The following is a 14,928-nucleotide window of genomic DNA, read 5'->3' as shown; positions in this document are numbered from 1 at the left end:
CAGAGCGCTCGCATTGCTTTGGAAAGACGTCTATTTGCGTTCGCTGTCCAGGTGAGATTTTCCTTGACTACGACACCTAAATTTTTTTGACTGCTCGCGGGTTTAACGATTTGGTCACACATTTTCACCTGTCCGTTTTTCGTATTAAAATGTATGCTACATTTTTCTTCGTGAAAGAACTTTTCGTTTTCTAGGCACCAGAAATGTAGTTTTTCCAAATCTTTTTCGAACGAATTATATTTGTTACTGACCAGTTTGTAGTCGTCCGCATATCCATAAGTAACACTATTATCTATCGATTCTGGGAGGTCATTTATATAGGCAAGAAAGTAGTGGCCCAAGTAGGGAACCTTGAGGGACTCCGCTCGTAATTATTAAAAAACTAGAAAAACTTTGGTTAAGCCTCACTTGTTGTTTTCTCTTAGTAAGATAGTAAGATAGTAAGTTAGTAAGATAGTAAGATAGTCTGCAATGATGTTTAATAATTTGCCGCCTAATCCCAGGGTAAATGTTTTCTCCCAAAGTTTCTCGTGGGGTGCTTTGTCGAATTTTTTTCGAAAAACTAGGTAGAAAACCTCTAACTCATCAGTCAAATGTTGGTCATTGATAGGGATAATTTCATAAAAGAAACATAGAAGTTGGACAGTGTTTGAGTATCTCGGCCTGAAACAGTATTGTGAGTCGTGAATCTGATTGTTAATACAATTGAAAAGGCCGTCAAAAATTACTCTTTCAAAGACAAAATTTTTGATGGGCATGAGAGACAGTTTATTGGTCTGTAGTTATGGATGGCGGTCTTGTTCCCGTCCCTATAATTTGGCGTAACACTCACACTGGTTGAAATATGTTTAAAGATCAAGTTTTCTATTCCGATCAGATTATTGCTTTTCCTGATGTCTAATTTCTGTAAAACAATTCTAATCTGATCTCATGTGCATGGTATTATGTTATGAATATTTTATGGGAATTTTTGGTTGGTACACTTGTTTTTCGGGTTAAACACGTTACGAAAAAACTGGTTGAAAAGTTCGGCTTTGTTCAAGTGTTCTGGTGCTGTGTTTTGACCAAGAAACATTTCGCTCGGATACGGTGGTGCTTTTTTTCAACTGATCTTAAAAAACCTTATATTTTGGTGGAACTTTTGGAACTGAACACTTCGGTTTCATAATCCAATTGAACTTTTGTTTTGGGTTTAGATTTTTCATCATTCAATTGAATGATTTTGGATAGAGTTGCTTGCTTGTTGTTTTTCTGTTTTTTTGTTGAATTGTGTCAAATTTTTTGATAAAATGTGACGTTTCTTTAGAGATCCAGGGAGGCAGGTTTGCTCTGTCAGTTGTCACTTTTGAGACGTTTTCGTTCAATAGTTTGTTGAACCAGCGGTACCACTGATTCAAGAGCTCGTCATTGTTACTGAAGCAGTACGGTTGAAAATGTCTCTCACTAAAATTATCTCTTTTAATTTTTGCCAATCGACTTTGTTTAGAGCAAGTTTCGCCAATCTAATTGATTTTGTTTGTTCAACAGCGAAAAAAAATTTTGTTCGGAAGTGGTAATGGTGTGAGCAATTAGCATTGCCTATTTTTTTGGTTGCTTAGAGTATTATCAATGTTAGACTCTATCCGGTTTACCAAATACACATAAAGTTGCTTAATTTTACACGTTAGGTCTCTGAAATTATATAATTGTTCAAAGTTTTGTTCGGTTGAGAGGTTTAGGCAGTTATGTTTGTACTCATCTCTTTAATGCATTGTTTTACAGTTGGTGCTTACAAAATTAATATCAACTGTAACAATTAATAAATTATATTACATAGATTTTTCGTTTGTTTGTCATATGATTAAAAAAATGCTGGAATGTGCCGAGATTCCATCTGAAGAGGCTGCTTTTTGGTGGATTATACATACATGCAATTATAAAGGAAGAGTTACTTGAAGATATGTTAATTACAACAATGTCTACGAATTTGGGACTCAGTGAGATGTCTTTTGCATTCAAGTATTCTCTTACAGCAACAGAGACGCCTCTGTGTTTTGTTTTCCCGTCATCAGATAATTGATCTTGCCGAAAAAATACGGAACCTTTTAAAAACAGAGCTTCGTTCGGGACTGCATCAGTGAGCCAGGTTTCCCTGAGTCATATAATGTCATAGTTTTTAAATAGTAAAGAGTTCGCAAGACAGCATATTCGCATGAGCTCCAAACGTTAAAAGTAGCAATTGTGTTCTCGACTTTGTTCAGGTGATTTATTCAATCTTCCCAATCTTCAACCCAGTCATTGTTGACTTTCCTATAGAGCTTAAGATTTTGGATCTTTATTTCATTTCTGTTGATATTGCTCGTTTGGAGCAGTTCATGTCTTCCTTTCTTTAATTTGTTTTCAACTTTTCAACTTTTACTTGTTGTGGTGTGAGGGTTTTCATCATGTTAACTTTCTTATTATAGTTCCGCAGTTTTGATAAAAACGTTATTAAGATACGTTTGTCGCAGTTGTTAGCCAGTTTGATAAGGATAGGTCTACATTTGTTCTCTTTGCATGTACCGAGTCGACGGCAGTTGTTGATTTGGATGTTCATGTTCAGGAAGCTCATTATTGCATTTACTTCTGATCTGTCTGACTCAGCCTTTTTTCTCTGGTCCTCATTTTTGCTCTCTTCAATTCCTCGGATCCTTACACCATTGTCTTCAACTAATCGCTCGTTTGGGACCTCTTTGTTTTCAGTTGGAAGTTCTTGTGGTCTTCCCGTTGGTACCGATGATAATTTAAATTTTTCATTTACTTTCCTCTCAATTGTTTCGGTGACCATACTTGTGAGAATTTCTTGATTTTCAGCTCTGGTTTTTTATTTTGGTGATTTTTTGCTGCCTCAATAAAAATATTTCTTTTGTTCAGAGACACGCATTGGTTGCACAGGAAAAAGATGCTAACATTTTCTTCTTGTAGCGCAGCTATGATTTGTTCACTCATTTTTGTACATTTCGATGTAATATGCATAGTCTTTCCACATGACATGCACCTAAAGATTGTCTGATTTTTAATTTTTTTGTATGCGCATGTTTCGCATTCGATTGTGAGCGTCATGTACAACCCAAATAGGCACTCTCGGACTTTTTTATTTACCTAGATTGAGACTGCAGGTAGCGTTTTTGGACAATTCACCGATGGAAACCAGAAAAGCACCCTTGGATCACTGCCTGAAACTACCGCACTTGCACGTAATTGAGCAATTGATCTGCTCAGGGTTGCCTCGGCTGTCAGTTAGGATTGAATAGTTTTCGTATAGTATTTTGTATTTTTAAGAATTTTTTTTACTCCGCTTAGGCCGAAATTGTTCAGGTGCACCCCGTTGTCCACATTTTGATGTACGTTGCTGTATTTTTCGTGCGCTGTTCCGCGTTGTCCCCACTTCGCTCTGCGACTCAGGAGTTGAATCAGATTGTTTATAGCGACTGAACGCTTTGTCGATTCGCCTCGTGGTGTTATTCCAATTAAAAAATCTTCTTCCACTACTAGCATTTATTCGTTTGCAAGCTTTCCGAGTTCTTCGGCAACGTCGATTGGCTCGTTGACAGTAAGTTGGTCGCCGTAGAATAAATCTTTAACACCGATTAATAAAACGATTGTACTGTAAACGCCCTTTTGAGAAATATTTTGGGATACGTGTGGTATTTAGGCTCCGGGGAGTGATAAATTGTTGAAATTTGGAAAGAACAGGTTTTGCGCTTGTGAGTCTGCATTTAATAAATTCCTCTGGGGGATGTTTCGAATGTGTGGAAACTCATCGGGTTTCACCCGTCCAAACTAGGAACGGATGAGAGTTCCAATAGTAACGTAAATTCCAATATTAACGCTAATCCCTGATGCAGAAGTGCAAATTGGGTCTTTGACGACTTTCGCTACAGCTGGCCCAACTCCTGGAGAGGTTTTGAGGTCAATAGATATAGTTGGTAGTTGATTGTCTGAACGGCTTGCTTTGAGATTAGAAACTGGCTGCATTACATGCTGCAATTCTGTTTAATAATTTTATCACAACAATTAGTCCCAAAACGCTATTTCACGATTTGAAAACAAAAAACACGGCAATTTCAAAAACTCCGGAATAAAGATCAGAGAACTTTGATGTATTAAATGTAAATAAAACATTGTAAATGTGATTCTAACCTGTAAACAATTTCAAAAATTCGTTATTTTAACTCATTTCGTAGAATTCGATAGATAGAGTCAGTGAGAAATTATATATACTTTGTAACTGATTTTATTCGACTGTTAAATCAGTTTGAAGTGAACCTGCGATGAACCCAATGTTCAGAATTGGTCACTTTCTCAATCAAATAAGACTTTAATTTAAAATTCCTTCTTCTCTGCAGAATGAAAAGTTTTTCAATTTTATTACAGTTTTTACAGGTACATATCATTTGACCTGTTCAGGACTTTCGCTTACTGTAGTGTGCAACAAGCGAATTCCAGCATATATTGCTCGTGGATCTACATTTAGAATTTTCTTGAATATGTTTGCCAGGCTTTTCGCTCCTACGTGGACATTACTGTCAGTCTTTTGTAGTCTCTTTTTTGTGCACTATAAAATCTCCTCGAGTTCTTGGTCGTGTATTCTTTTTGTTCAAGTAGGATAACTTATCCCCGTTCGCATCATGTTTTCCCTTCAAAACCAATACGAAGTAAATCACGTCACAGAGTTCAAGATATTAGGTGATCATGAGCAGTTCGAGATGCTTCAGTCTTTCTCTATATGTCTTTTCGTCGCCCATTATTCACGTCGTGGCCGTTTTTGCACAAGTTCATGTTATTTATGCTGGGTTCTATTTGGAGCCCAAGCTTGGGAACTATACACCAGGGCTGGAACAATGTAGCCAACATATGCGTTCTGGCGTTTTTTGACCTCGCATGGTGTTGAGAGTTTTCTCCTTATCAGGTGAAGCGATGATGTGGTTTTCTTAGGTCGTTGGTGGCAATTATCAGCTTGTTGACAGGCTGGCTCGCCCCACAGAAGTTCAATCAAAAAGTTACCTTCTCGACTTCAATTACTCTTTGTATATACTTCAATTTTTTACAGTCGAGTGATGTTTAGATAATTCCGGTATGCTCTTAATGCAACTCCTAGAAAACTGATTAAACGCGTTGGCATCAAAAAGATTAACTGAAATGTGAACAAATCAACTTATTGTCTTTGATATCTAATCGAGTCGTCATAAGTTTAGGTCCTTATATTTGCGAAGGCTTCTCCTTGCAAAGTATGAAGACTGGGCTCCAATTTGACAACTATTAGGTAATCAAATTTATTGGATTTGATTTTTTCTAAACTGTTTTTACAATCTCTTAGGAGTCCACTCTAGGTCAATTTTTTGTTTAGACGATGAAAATTCTTTGAATTGGGCGTCAGGACTTGTTCTGCTATGTTTTTGTCTCAATGCTCTAATTCGGCCCTTATTTTAAGGCGAATTTAATTTGCATTCTCCCACATAGCTCTTACTCTACTGCAAAATTTTTTGTACCAATATCTGAAAAATCACAGCGTGGACTACACGAAAGGGAGACATTTTGTTGTTGTTGTTGTTAATGTTGTTGTTGTTGTTGTTGTTGTGGTTTTTGTTGTTTTTGTTGTTGGTGTTGGATTCGTTGAGTATTTACAGCTGTGCTGAATGATCTAAAGTCCCAGTCATCAAATTAAAAAAAGTTCCAATTGTTTCTACAGTTTTGACAATCGCAGAAAAATTGCTAAGTGTAAATATTTCGCTCAGAAAATTTCTCGAAAAAAAATCAAGATTGTACATACAATTCTGTTTTTCTGTCCAACTTGTTCTCCTAAGTTTAGATAATTTTCTAGGCAGTTTGCAAATCGACCGGTTTTAAAGGTGAGTTCGCTGCGCGCTTTCTCTGTTCGAGTTTTCGTCATTTAGAAATTTTTGTTGTTTCTTGTTTCTTTCGTTCGTACTTTTGATAGTTCGATGCCACTATTCTCTTCTTTCAGAGCTCTTGAAACTAGAAATAGATTTTTAAGCCGGAAAAACATTGGTAGTGGCAACATGTTTAATAGTCGAAGCTGGCTTTTTTATTCTGTATCTTTATTTCCCGTTATCCATTTGACTACTTTTAAGATTAACAACCACCCTACACAAAATGAAACTGTCTAATTTGTGTGAATCGCGTACTTAGACTGATAAGGCCACAGACTCAGCCACTAATTGTTTTCTGGGATTTACCTGTTTATCGTTTTCAGGGAATAAAATAAAAAAGACAAGACGGAAAATCAGTAAAGCAAAGAAAAGGACAAAACCACCGGAATAAACTATTTCCTATAAAAATTATTTTTTGAGAACAATTTTAATAATTTTATACCTGCGAATTTTGCTCCCCTCATTTCTTCTTTGTTAATTAGTTTCAAGTTTATATTTAGTTTTTCTATCATCTGGGACAGTAACCTATAGAATGCTTATGTTCATCTGAAACAACGTGATGACAAGACAATTAATGTCAGTAGCAATCTGTATTATGTATCTAATTTGATAGAAAAGTCTTCTTTAAGTACTCAGAGTAAGCAAAGCAACGTTCAAGCCGGATATGGAACTGCTCGAGAGCTCGGTAAGTATTTACAAAATATCAAAACAGCTTGAGGTACTCAACTACATGATAACCCAAGATCACAACACCGGAGAACCATCCCAGAATTCAGTTGATAAAATTTTCGGGTCGGTCCCATTATACCCTCCAGTTTAGTGGTCAGATAACCGGAACCCGCCCCAATCTCAGTAATTCTACCATAATGGGGGCTATAATTTCATGCGATGCTATAATGGGAATGACCCAACCTTTCTTTCTGGATCTTGAAACTTTTGGAACCTATCTCCCCAAAATGTTATGCTTCTCAAGTAACAGATATTGTTTGTTTAAATTGTAGATTAATGCTTAAACAAATTTGGCAACTGCGTCTGGTGTTGTTGTTGTTGTTGGGGACTTATAGTTGTGCTGAAGGGTCTAAAGTCTCAGTCATCAAATTAAAATAATGTTCAATAGTTTCTACAGTTTTGACAATCGCAGATCAATTACTAGTGCACATATTTCACTCAGAAATTTTCTTCTCAAAAAAAATTCTACATTTTACATTTTACGTAAAATTCTGTTTTTCAGTCCTGCTAGTTCTCTTAATTCTAATAAATTTCCTAGGCGGTTTGCAATTCGACAGGTTTTAAAGGAGAACTCTTTGGGCGCTTTCTCTGTTTGAGTTTTTGCCATTTTGAATATTTTGTTGTTTCTTGTTTCTTTCGCAAATACTTCTGGTAATTCGATGACGCTAATTTTTTCATTCAGAACTTTTGAAACTAACAATAGATTTTTAAGCAGGATAAATATTGGTAGTGGCAACTTGTTTAATAGTCGAAGCTGGCTTTTTTTATTCTGTATCTTTATTTCCCGATATCCATTTGACTACTTTTAAGAATAACAACCACCCTACACAAAATGAAACTGTCTAATTTGTGTGAATCGCGTACTTAGACTGACAAGACCACAGAATCAGCCACTAATTGTTTTCTGGGATTTACCTGTTTATCGTTTCCCGGGAATAAAATAAAAAAGACAAGACGGAAAATCAGTAAAGCAAAGAAAAGGACAAAACCACCGGAACAAACTATTTCCTATTAAAATTATTTTGAAAACATTTTTAAAAAATTCGTACCTGTGAATTTTGCTCCCCTCATTTCTTCTTTGTTATTTAGTTTCAAGTTTATAGTTAGTTTTTCTATCATCTGGGACAGTACCCTATAGAATGCTTATGTTCATCAGAAACAACGGAATGACAAGACAATTAATGTCAGTAGCAATCTGTATTATGTATCTAATTTGATAGAAAATTTATTTTTGTCAGTTTCTTAAGATAAACGTGTATAATTGGATAAAATTTTGAAGACAAAATACTTCAATAAAATGCTATCCAATTGGTGGAGTAATTATATTTGGAAAAGCAGGTATCAAAAGTCTTCTTTAAGTACTCAGAGTAAGCAAAGCAACGTTCAAGGCGGATATGGAACTGCTCGAGAGCTCGGTAAGTATTTACAAAATATCAACACAGCTTGAGGTACTCAATTACATGATAAACCAAGATCACAACACCGGAGAACCATCCCAGATATCAGTTGAAAAAATTTTCGGGTCGGTCCCATTGTGCCCTCCAGCTTAGTGGTCAGATAACCGGAACCACCCCCCAATCTCAGTAATTCTACCATGATGGGGGCTATAATTTCATGCGATGCTATAATGGGAATGACCCAAACTTTCTTTCTGTATCTTGAAACTTTTGGAACCTATCTCCCCAAAATGTTATGCTTCTCAAGTAACAGACATTGTTTGTTTACATTGTAGATCAGTGCTCAAATAAAATTGGCAACTGCGTCTGGTGTTGTTGTTGTTGTTGGGGACTTATAGCTGTGCTGAAGGGTCTAAAGTCTTAGTCATCAAATTAAAATAATGTTCAATAGTTTCTACAGTTTTGACAATCGCAGATCAATTACTAGTGCAAATATTTCACTCAGAAAATTTCTTCTCGAAAAATTTCTACATTTTAAGTAATATTCTATTTTTCAGTCCTACTAGTTCTCCTAATTCTAATAAATTTCCTAGGCGGTTAGCAATTCGACAGGTTTTAAAGGTGAACTCTTTGGGCGCTTTCTCTGTTTGAGTTTTTGCCATTTTGAATATTTTGTTGTTTCTTGTTTCTTTCGTAAATACTTCTGGTAATTCGATGACGCTAATCTCTTCATTCAGAGTTTTGAAACTAACAATAGATTTTTAAGCTGGATAAACATTGGTATTGGCAACATGTTCAATAGTCGAAGCTGGTTTTGTATTCTGTATCTTTTTTTCCCTTATCCATTTGACTAACTTTTTTGAAGTTTTTCCAGAATTACACTTTCAGTTCTTCCTAATGTCAAGCACGTGAAACCATGCAGCAGTACCGGCAAAATTAAGGACTTACATAATACCAATTTTACAAACGTGTTTACTTTTATTGCAGCATTTCGCTTAAGCATGGACAAAACTTTATTTGCTTTCTTCGTTCTTCCTTCAATATGCTGTTTCCACGATACATCAGCCGCCACAAGAATACCAAGATCTTTGAGTCGTGGATTTTGCTAATTCCTTTCCCATCAATTTGTACTCTTGTTTTCTACCTCTGAAATTCAGGTATGCTCACTTGTCTATTGCCAGCTCCATTTTATTTTGGATTACCCAGTTCTCAATCCCATGTAGATCATCTTGAACTTCGCAGTAGCTTCTTTGCACAGCCAAAATTTTAAGATCATCAGCAAAATTAGAGGCCTCAGAAAACATCAGGACATATGGAAGATCGTTGATAAATATACAAAACAGTAATGGGCCTAGGAGTGACCATTGTGGTACCCGGCTTGTTATATCCAGTATATACCACTTATTATCCCTATTGCCATTCCTCAGACAATTAGATCCAAGGAAGCCACAAACTCGACGTCAACAGCTCAAATAGTGATACAAGAAAAAAAAGCAGTTCGCTATCTCCTATGTGTTTTGAAGAATTGGAAACTTCAGATACAACAATGGGAGCAACTGTAAATTTTCAAGTCATAAAAAATAATTGCTGACAACGTTATACAAAAAGAAAAATATTTAAGGGTATGTAAAATATCAATTGTCATCTGGCGAATTGATGTTGGGCGAATTGGGATGCTTTTCATCAGCATAGTGCGTGTAACTGAGTGCCAGGTGTCATACACATCTGTTTTGTGAGATTATTATATGTTTTTTGGTGCATAATTTGTTGCTTTTCTCGTCCTAGCTGTTTAAGTAGGAATTTTCTCCCCAGTAGCGGTTTTGCATCTGCATTACGGAAAATATCATAATCAAAAGTGCAACAAGAGAGCTGCCACGAGTAGGCTGTTTAAATTTTCTGCCGGTTACTTCGCTCAACCTCTGTACCCTTCTCCCAAAGAAGAACTATAGATCTTATAACTTATAACGCCAACGAAATTATAACGCCACTATAGACTTATAACGCCAACGAAATTTGATCGGGGAGAATTTTGATGGGATATTAACTCCGTTCTAATCTAATGTATGAATCGAAATAATGAAATCACTCAGGTTGAAACTGAAGACTGTACCGTGTTAATTTTACTTAAGATGTTCATTAAACAATTAAGTTTTTTTTGCCTTATTATTTTCGAGGCGAGGAAAACAACTGCCAAAATTTTCACTAAAATAATCTAATAGTCTCATAATAGAAAAAACAGTTAACTGTAATCCTTGACAAAAAAATTAAAGAACCTGCCGCCAGATATCACGCGTCGACTATTTTATCCCAAATGAAACAATCCCCAATTTGGCTTATCTTATTCCGAGCAAAGAATCAAACGTGAATCAATAGTTCAGAATAACAATTATGCAATAATACCTCAAATACTCCTAGGGAGACTACTAGAAAGGAAATTATCCCTAATTCCGTCAGTGTCCAATTAATTCAACTGTATTTGGTTACAGAAAAACTAAATCACACTCCCGAATTGGAGAACAAAGTATTAGCGATGAAAATTGAAATCTAAATAATTTTAAACAAACTATGGTATCAAAAAATTTATTTGAAGCACAATTGCCACTCTCTAAGCGTTAGGTTTTGGGTCTAAGCTGAAGGGTCTAAAGTCTAAGTCATCAAATTAAAATAATGTTCATTAGTTTTTACAGTTTTGACAATCGCAGAACAATTACTAGTGCAAATATTTCACTCAGAAAATTTCTTCTCGAAAAAATTCCACATTATACGTAATATTCTGTTTTTCAGTACAACTTGGTCTCTTAATTGTAATAAATTTTCTAGGCGGTTTGCAATTCGAAAGGTTTTAAAGGTGAACTATCTGGGCGCTTTCTCTGTTTGAGTTTTCGTCATGTTGAATATTTCGTTGTTTCTTGTTTCTTTCGTATATACTTCTGGTTGTTCGATGACGCTAATCTCTTCATTCGGAACTTTTGAAACTAACAATAGATTTTTAAGCTGGATAAACATTGGTAGTGGCAACATGTTCAATAGTCGCAGCTGGTTTTGTATTCTGTATATTTTTTTCCCGTTATCCATTTGACTAACTTTTTTGAAGCTTTTCCAGAATTAGAATTTCAGTTCTCCCTAATGTCAAGTACGTGAAACCATACAGCAGTACCGGCAAAATTAAGGACTTACATAATACCAATTTTACAAACGTGTTTACTTTAATTGCAACATTTCGCTTAAGCATGGACAAAACTTTTTTTGCTTTCTTCGTTCTTCCTTCATTATGCTGTTTCCACGAGACATCAGCCGCCACGTGAATACCAAGATCTTTGAGTCGTGGATTTTGCTAATTCCTTTCCCATCAATTTGTACTCTTGTTTTCTACCTCTGAAATTCAGGTATGCTCACTTGTCTATTGCCAGCTCCATTTTATTTTGGATTACCCAGTTCTCAATCCCATGTAGATCATCTTGAACTTCCCAGTAGCTTCTTTGCACAGCCAAAATTTTAAGATCATCAGCGAAGATAGAGGCCTCAGAAAACATCAGGACATATGGAAGATTGTTGATAAATATACAAAACAGTAATGGGCCTAGGAGTGTCCATTGTGGTACCCGGCTTGTTATATCCAGTATATAACACTTATTATCCTTAGTGCCATTCCTCAGACAATTAGATCCAAGGAAGCCACAAACTCGACGTCAACAGCTCAAATAGTGATACAAGAAAAAAAACAATTCGCTATCTCCTGTGTTTTGAAGAATTGGAAACTTGAGATTCAACAATGGGAGCGATTGTAAATTTTCAAGTCATACAAAATAATCGCTGACAACGTTTTACGAAAAGAAAAATATTTAAGGGTCTGTAAAATATCAATTGTCATCTGGCGAATTGATGTTGGGCGAATTGGGATGCTTTTTATCAGCATAGTGCGTGTAACTGACTGCCAGGTGTCATACACATCTGTTTTGTGAGATTATTTTATGTTTTTTTTTGGTACTTAATTTGTTGCTTTTCTCGTCCTAGCTGTTTAAGTAGGAATTTTCTCCCCAGTAGCGTTTTTGCATCTGCATTACGGAAAAGATCATAATCAAAAGTGCAACAAGAGAGCTGCCACGAGTAGGCTGTTTAAATTTTCTGCCGGTTACCTCGCTCAACCTCTGTACCCTTCTCCCTAAGAAGAACTATAGATCCACTATAGACTTATAACGCCAACGAAATTTGATCGGGGAGAAATTTGATGGGAAATTAACTCCGTTCCAATCTAATGTGTGAATCGAAATAATGAAATCATTCAGGTGGAAACTGAAGACTGTATCGTGTTAATTTTTCTTAAGATGTTCATTAAACGATTATGTTTTTTGTGCCTTATTATTTTTGAAGCGAGGAAAACAACTGCCAAAATTTTCACTAAAATAATCGAATAGTTTCATAATAGAAAATACAGTTAACTGTAATCCTTGACAAAAGAATTAATGAACCTGCCGCCAGATATCACGCGTCGATTATTTTATCCCGATGAAACAATCCCCAATTTGGCTTTTCTTATTCCAAGCAAAGAATCAAACGTGAATCAATAGTAGTTCAGAATTAACAATTTTGCAATATTACTTCAAATACTTCTAGAGACACTTCTACAAAGGAATATATCCCTTTCCGAGAATCAGCTAATTCGGTTAGTGTCCAATTCAATCAACTGTATTTGATTATAGAAAAACCAAATCACAGTCCCGAATTGGAGAATTCAGTAGAAATCTATTTACAACACAATTTCTGCACTCTAAGCGTTGGGTTTTGTGAAAAGGGTTTATTCGCCCTGTGTTATGAAAAAAAGACGTAAATTTTTGAAGTTTTAAATGAGGTTTCCTTCTCTTTGTCTCCGTTTACCCAGAAAAAATGGTTAATTTACTTTGTCCTTTTGCCGTTCGCCATGTTGTCGCGATTCAAAATCTACATTTTTCAGAAGAAAAGCAAAAACGTCTCAACTTAATTAAAATAGATAGTATGCAAAGTGCATACTAACGTAGTTCAAGACATCTGTAGCGAAGGAACTGTAAGATTTCTATGAAGGACTGGAACAAGATTTTATGATAAATTAGCATAAAAATCTATTTTCAGGGCAGGGATCACTTATATTTCGGGGTTAACACAATCAGATGGACGCAAACTAGAGACTTCACAGAAGCTAAGGGTTCTATTTTACCTGGAGAATTAAAAAATACATTGAAAAATTTCATTTTTTAAAATCTTCCATCAAGATAATGATCCTAATATTAAATCAAAGATTCTCAGCAATTTTTGAAATAAAAGAACCCAAAGATATTGGCATTGGAATGATCGCGAAAAAGTTCTGATTGAATCCAATTGAAAATTTACGGACAATTTGGAACCAGCAATAACAAAAACAGACAGAACAAAAAACTTTCAAAATTTTGATTCAGATGACGTTGGAACTTGTACTAAAACTGTAGAAACTGTGTATTAGATATTTTTGAAAAGTTTAAAGGCCCAGTCACTCAATACTACAGAACTGGTTTGAACTCAAAATTTGTCGTTTTTTGTACCGCGAGTTTTTTATGTTTGTTGCGCCTTTTAGCAACCCTGGAGGTGTAAATACCTTTTTTGGTACGTAGTGTATCAATATCATGATCCAAATTATTTAGAAGGTATCGCTGAACAAGTTTATGGCGTTGTCGACTCAAAACGGTTAATCTCTCGAATTCTTCAGATATAGGTTAAAAAACATCAGAAGAAACTTTACTTACTTTATATTCTAGTAGGCTGCTCTATGTAAAATATCGGGAATTCAAAAGTTTGGAGAACCAATTTCATTAGTTTTTTGCAATTAACGTTTATGAAGTCTGCCTCATTTAATAAAACATTTAGGTTTGTATTCAACAGTACTCGCCCAACAAATGTCTCGTTTTCAAATTTTTAGCTCAAAGTCAACTTTATTTATTATTCTATTCTTTTGTTTCTCTCTCGGGGTGCTCTTTTGAGTTGGCTTCATCACTTTGAAAATTTTAACCTATTTTTGAAGAAAAGTGTGTGTCAGAGGGCAGAATTCAATCAAAATTCTCTCCACAAACTGTCTTCTCACTGCATTTTTCACTTGAGCACATTTTTCACCCGTTTGGTATCTATACGTGGTAGTATGAAGACGCAATGTTTTTAATACACATCATGCGAGTTATGATGATAGAGGTCGTTTTTATATTCAGTCCTTGTCGTGTTGTCGTATTTTCTCTGACTCTTAACTCTAAGTCTGATCTGTAAAAACGTGTAAAAGCTCCGCCACAGTTTAATAAGGACTTGCTGGAAGCTAATAAATCAGTGAAATCCGTAAAATAGTACAATAGAAAACAGTAGCAAATGACAGTATAGAACCAAACACAAACAGACATCGGATCGTTTCCTCAGGGAACAGATTTTTCGTTTTCATCAGCTAATGTAAACATAAAGGCGGTTTTTTAATGCAAATCTTGCTTTTTAAGTCTTTTGGGACGGTGGAATTTAACTATTTCAATTGTTTTTTAAAATAATTTTGAGCTGTTAAAAAAATCAATTTCAATTCTGAATTCCCATTTCCTAAATCTGTTAATGAAAAACTAGTGCAGACAAAGAAACAAAACTCTTAAATACTCCTGCTGGATTGATTAAAGGTTATCAGTGAACGTCTACTAACTGTATCTCCTGTTTTCAAGTTATCGTTAAAATTCAATATGCTTTGTGTTACCAAAGTTTTCTGATAATTAAAGACAGAAAGAAACGTTATGAGGTTCATTGCTTATGCCAAGAAATATCAAAAACAGCGACGATAGCAAAAATTTGGTGAAAAAACGTTCGATTTTTTGTTCAGTTTGTCTGGTCTAGAGTGATTCATCACTGACATTACAGAACAT

Source organism: Convolutriloba macropyga, chromosome 6, assembly GCF_964194025.1.
Source record: "Convolutriloba macropyga chromosome 6, txConMacr16.3, whole genome shotgun sequence".
NCBI classification, from domain to species: Eukaryota; Metazoa; Xenacoelomorpha; order Acoela; family Convolutidae; genus Convolutriloba; species Convolutriloba macropyga.
Note: the sequence above shows the minus strand (reverse complement) of the source record.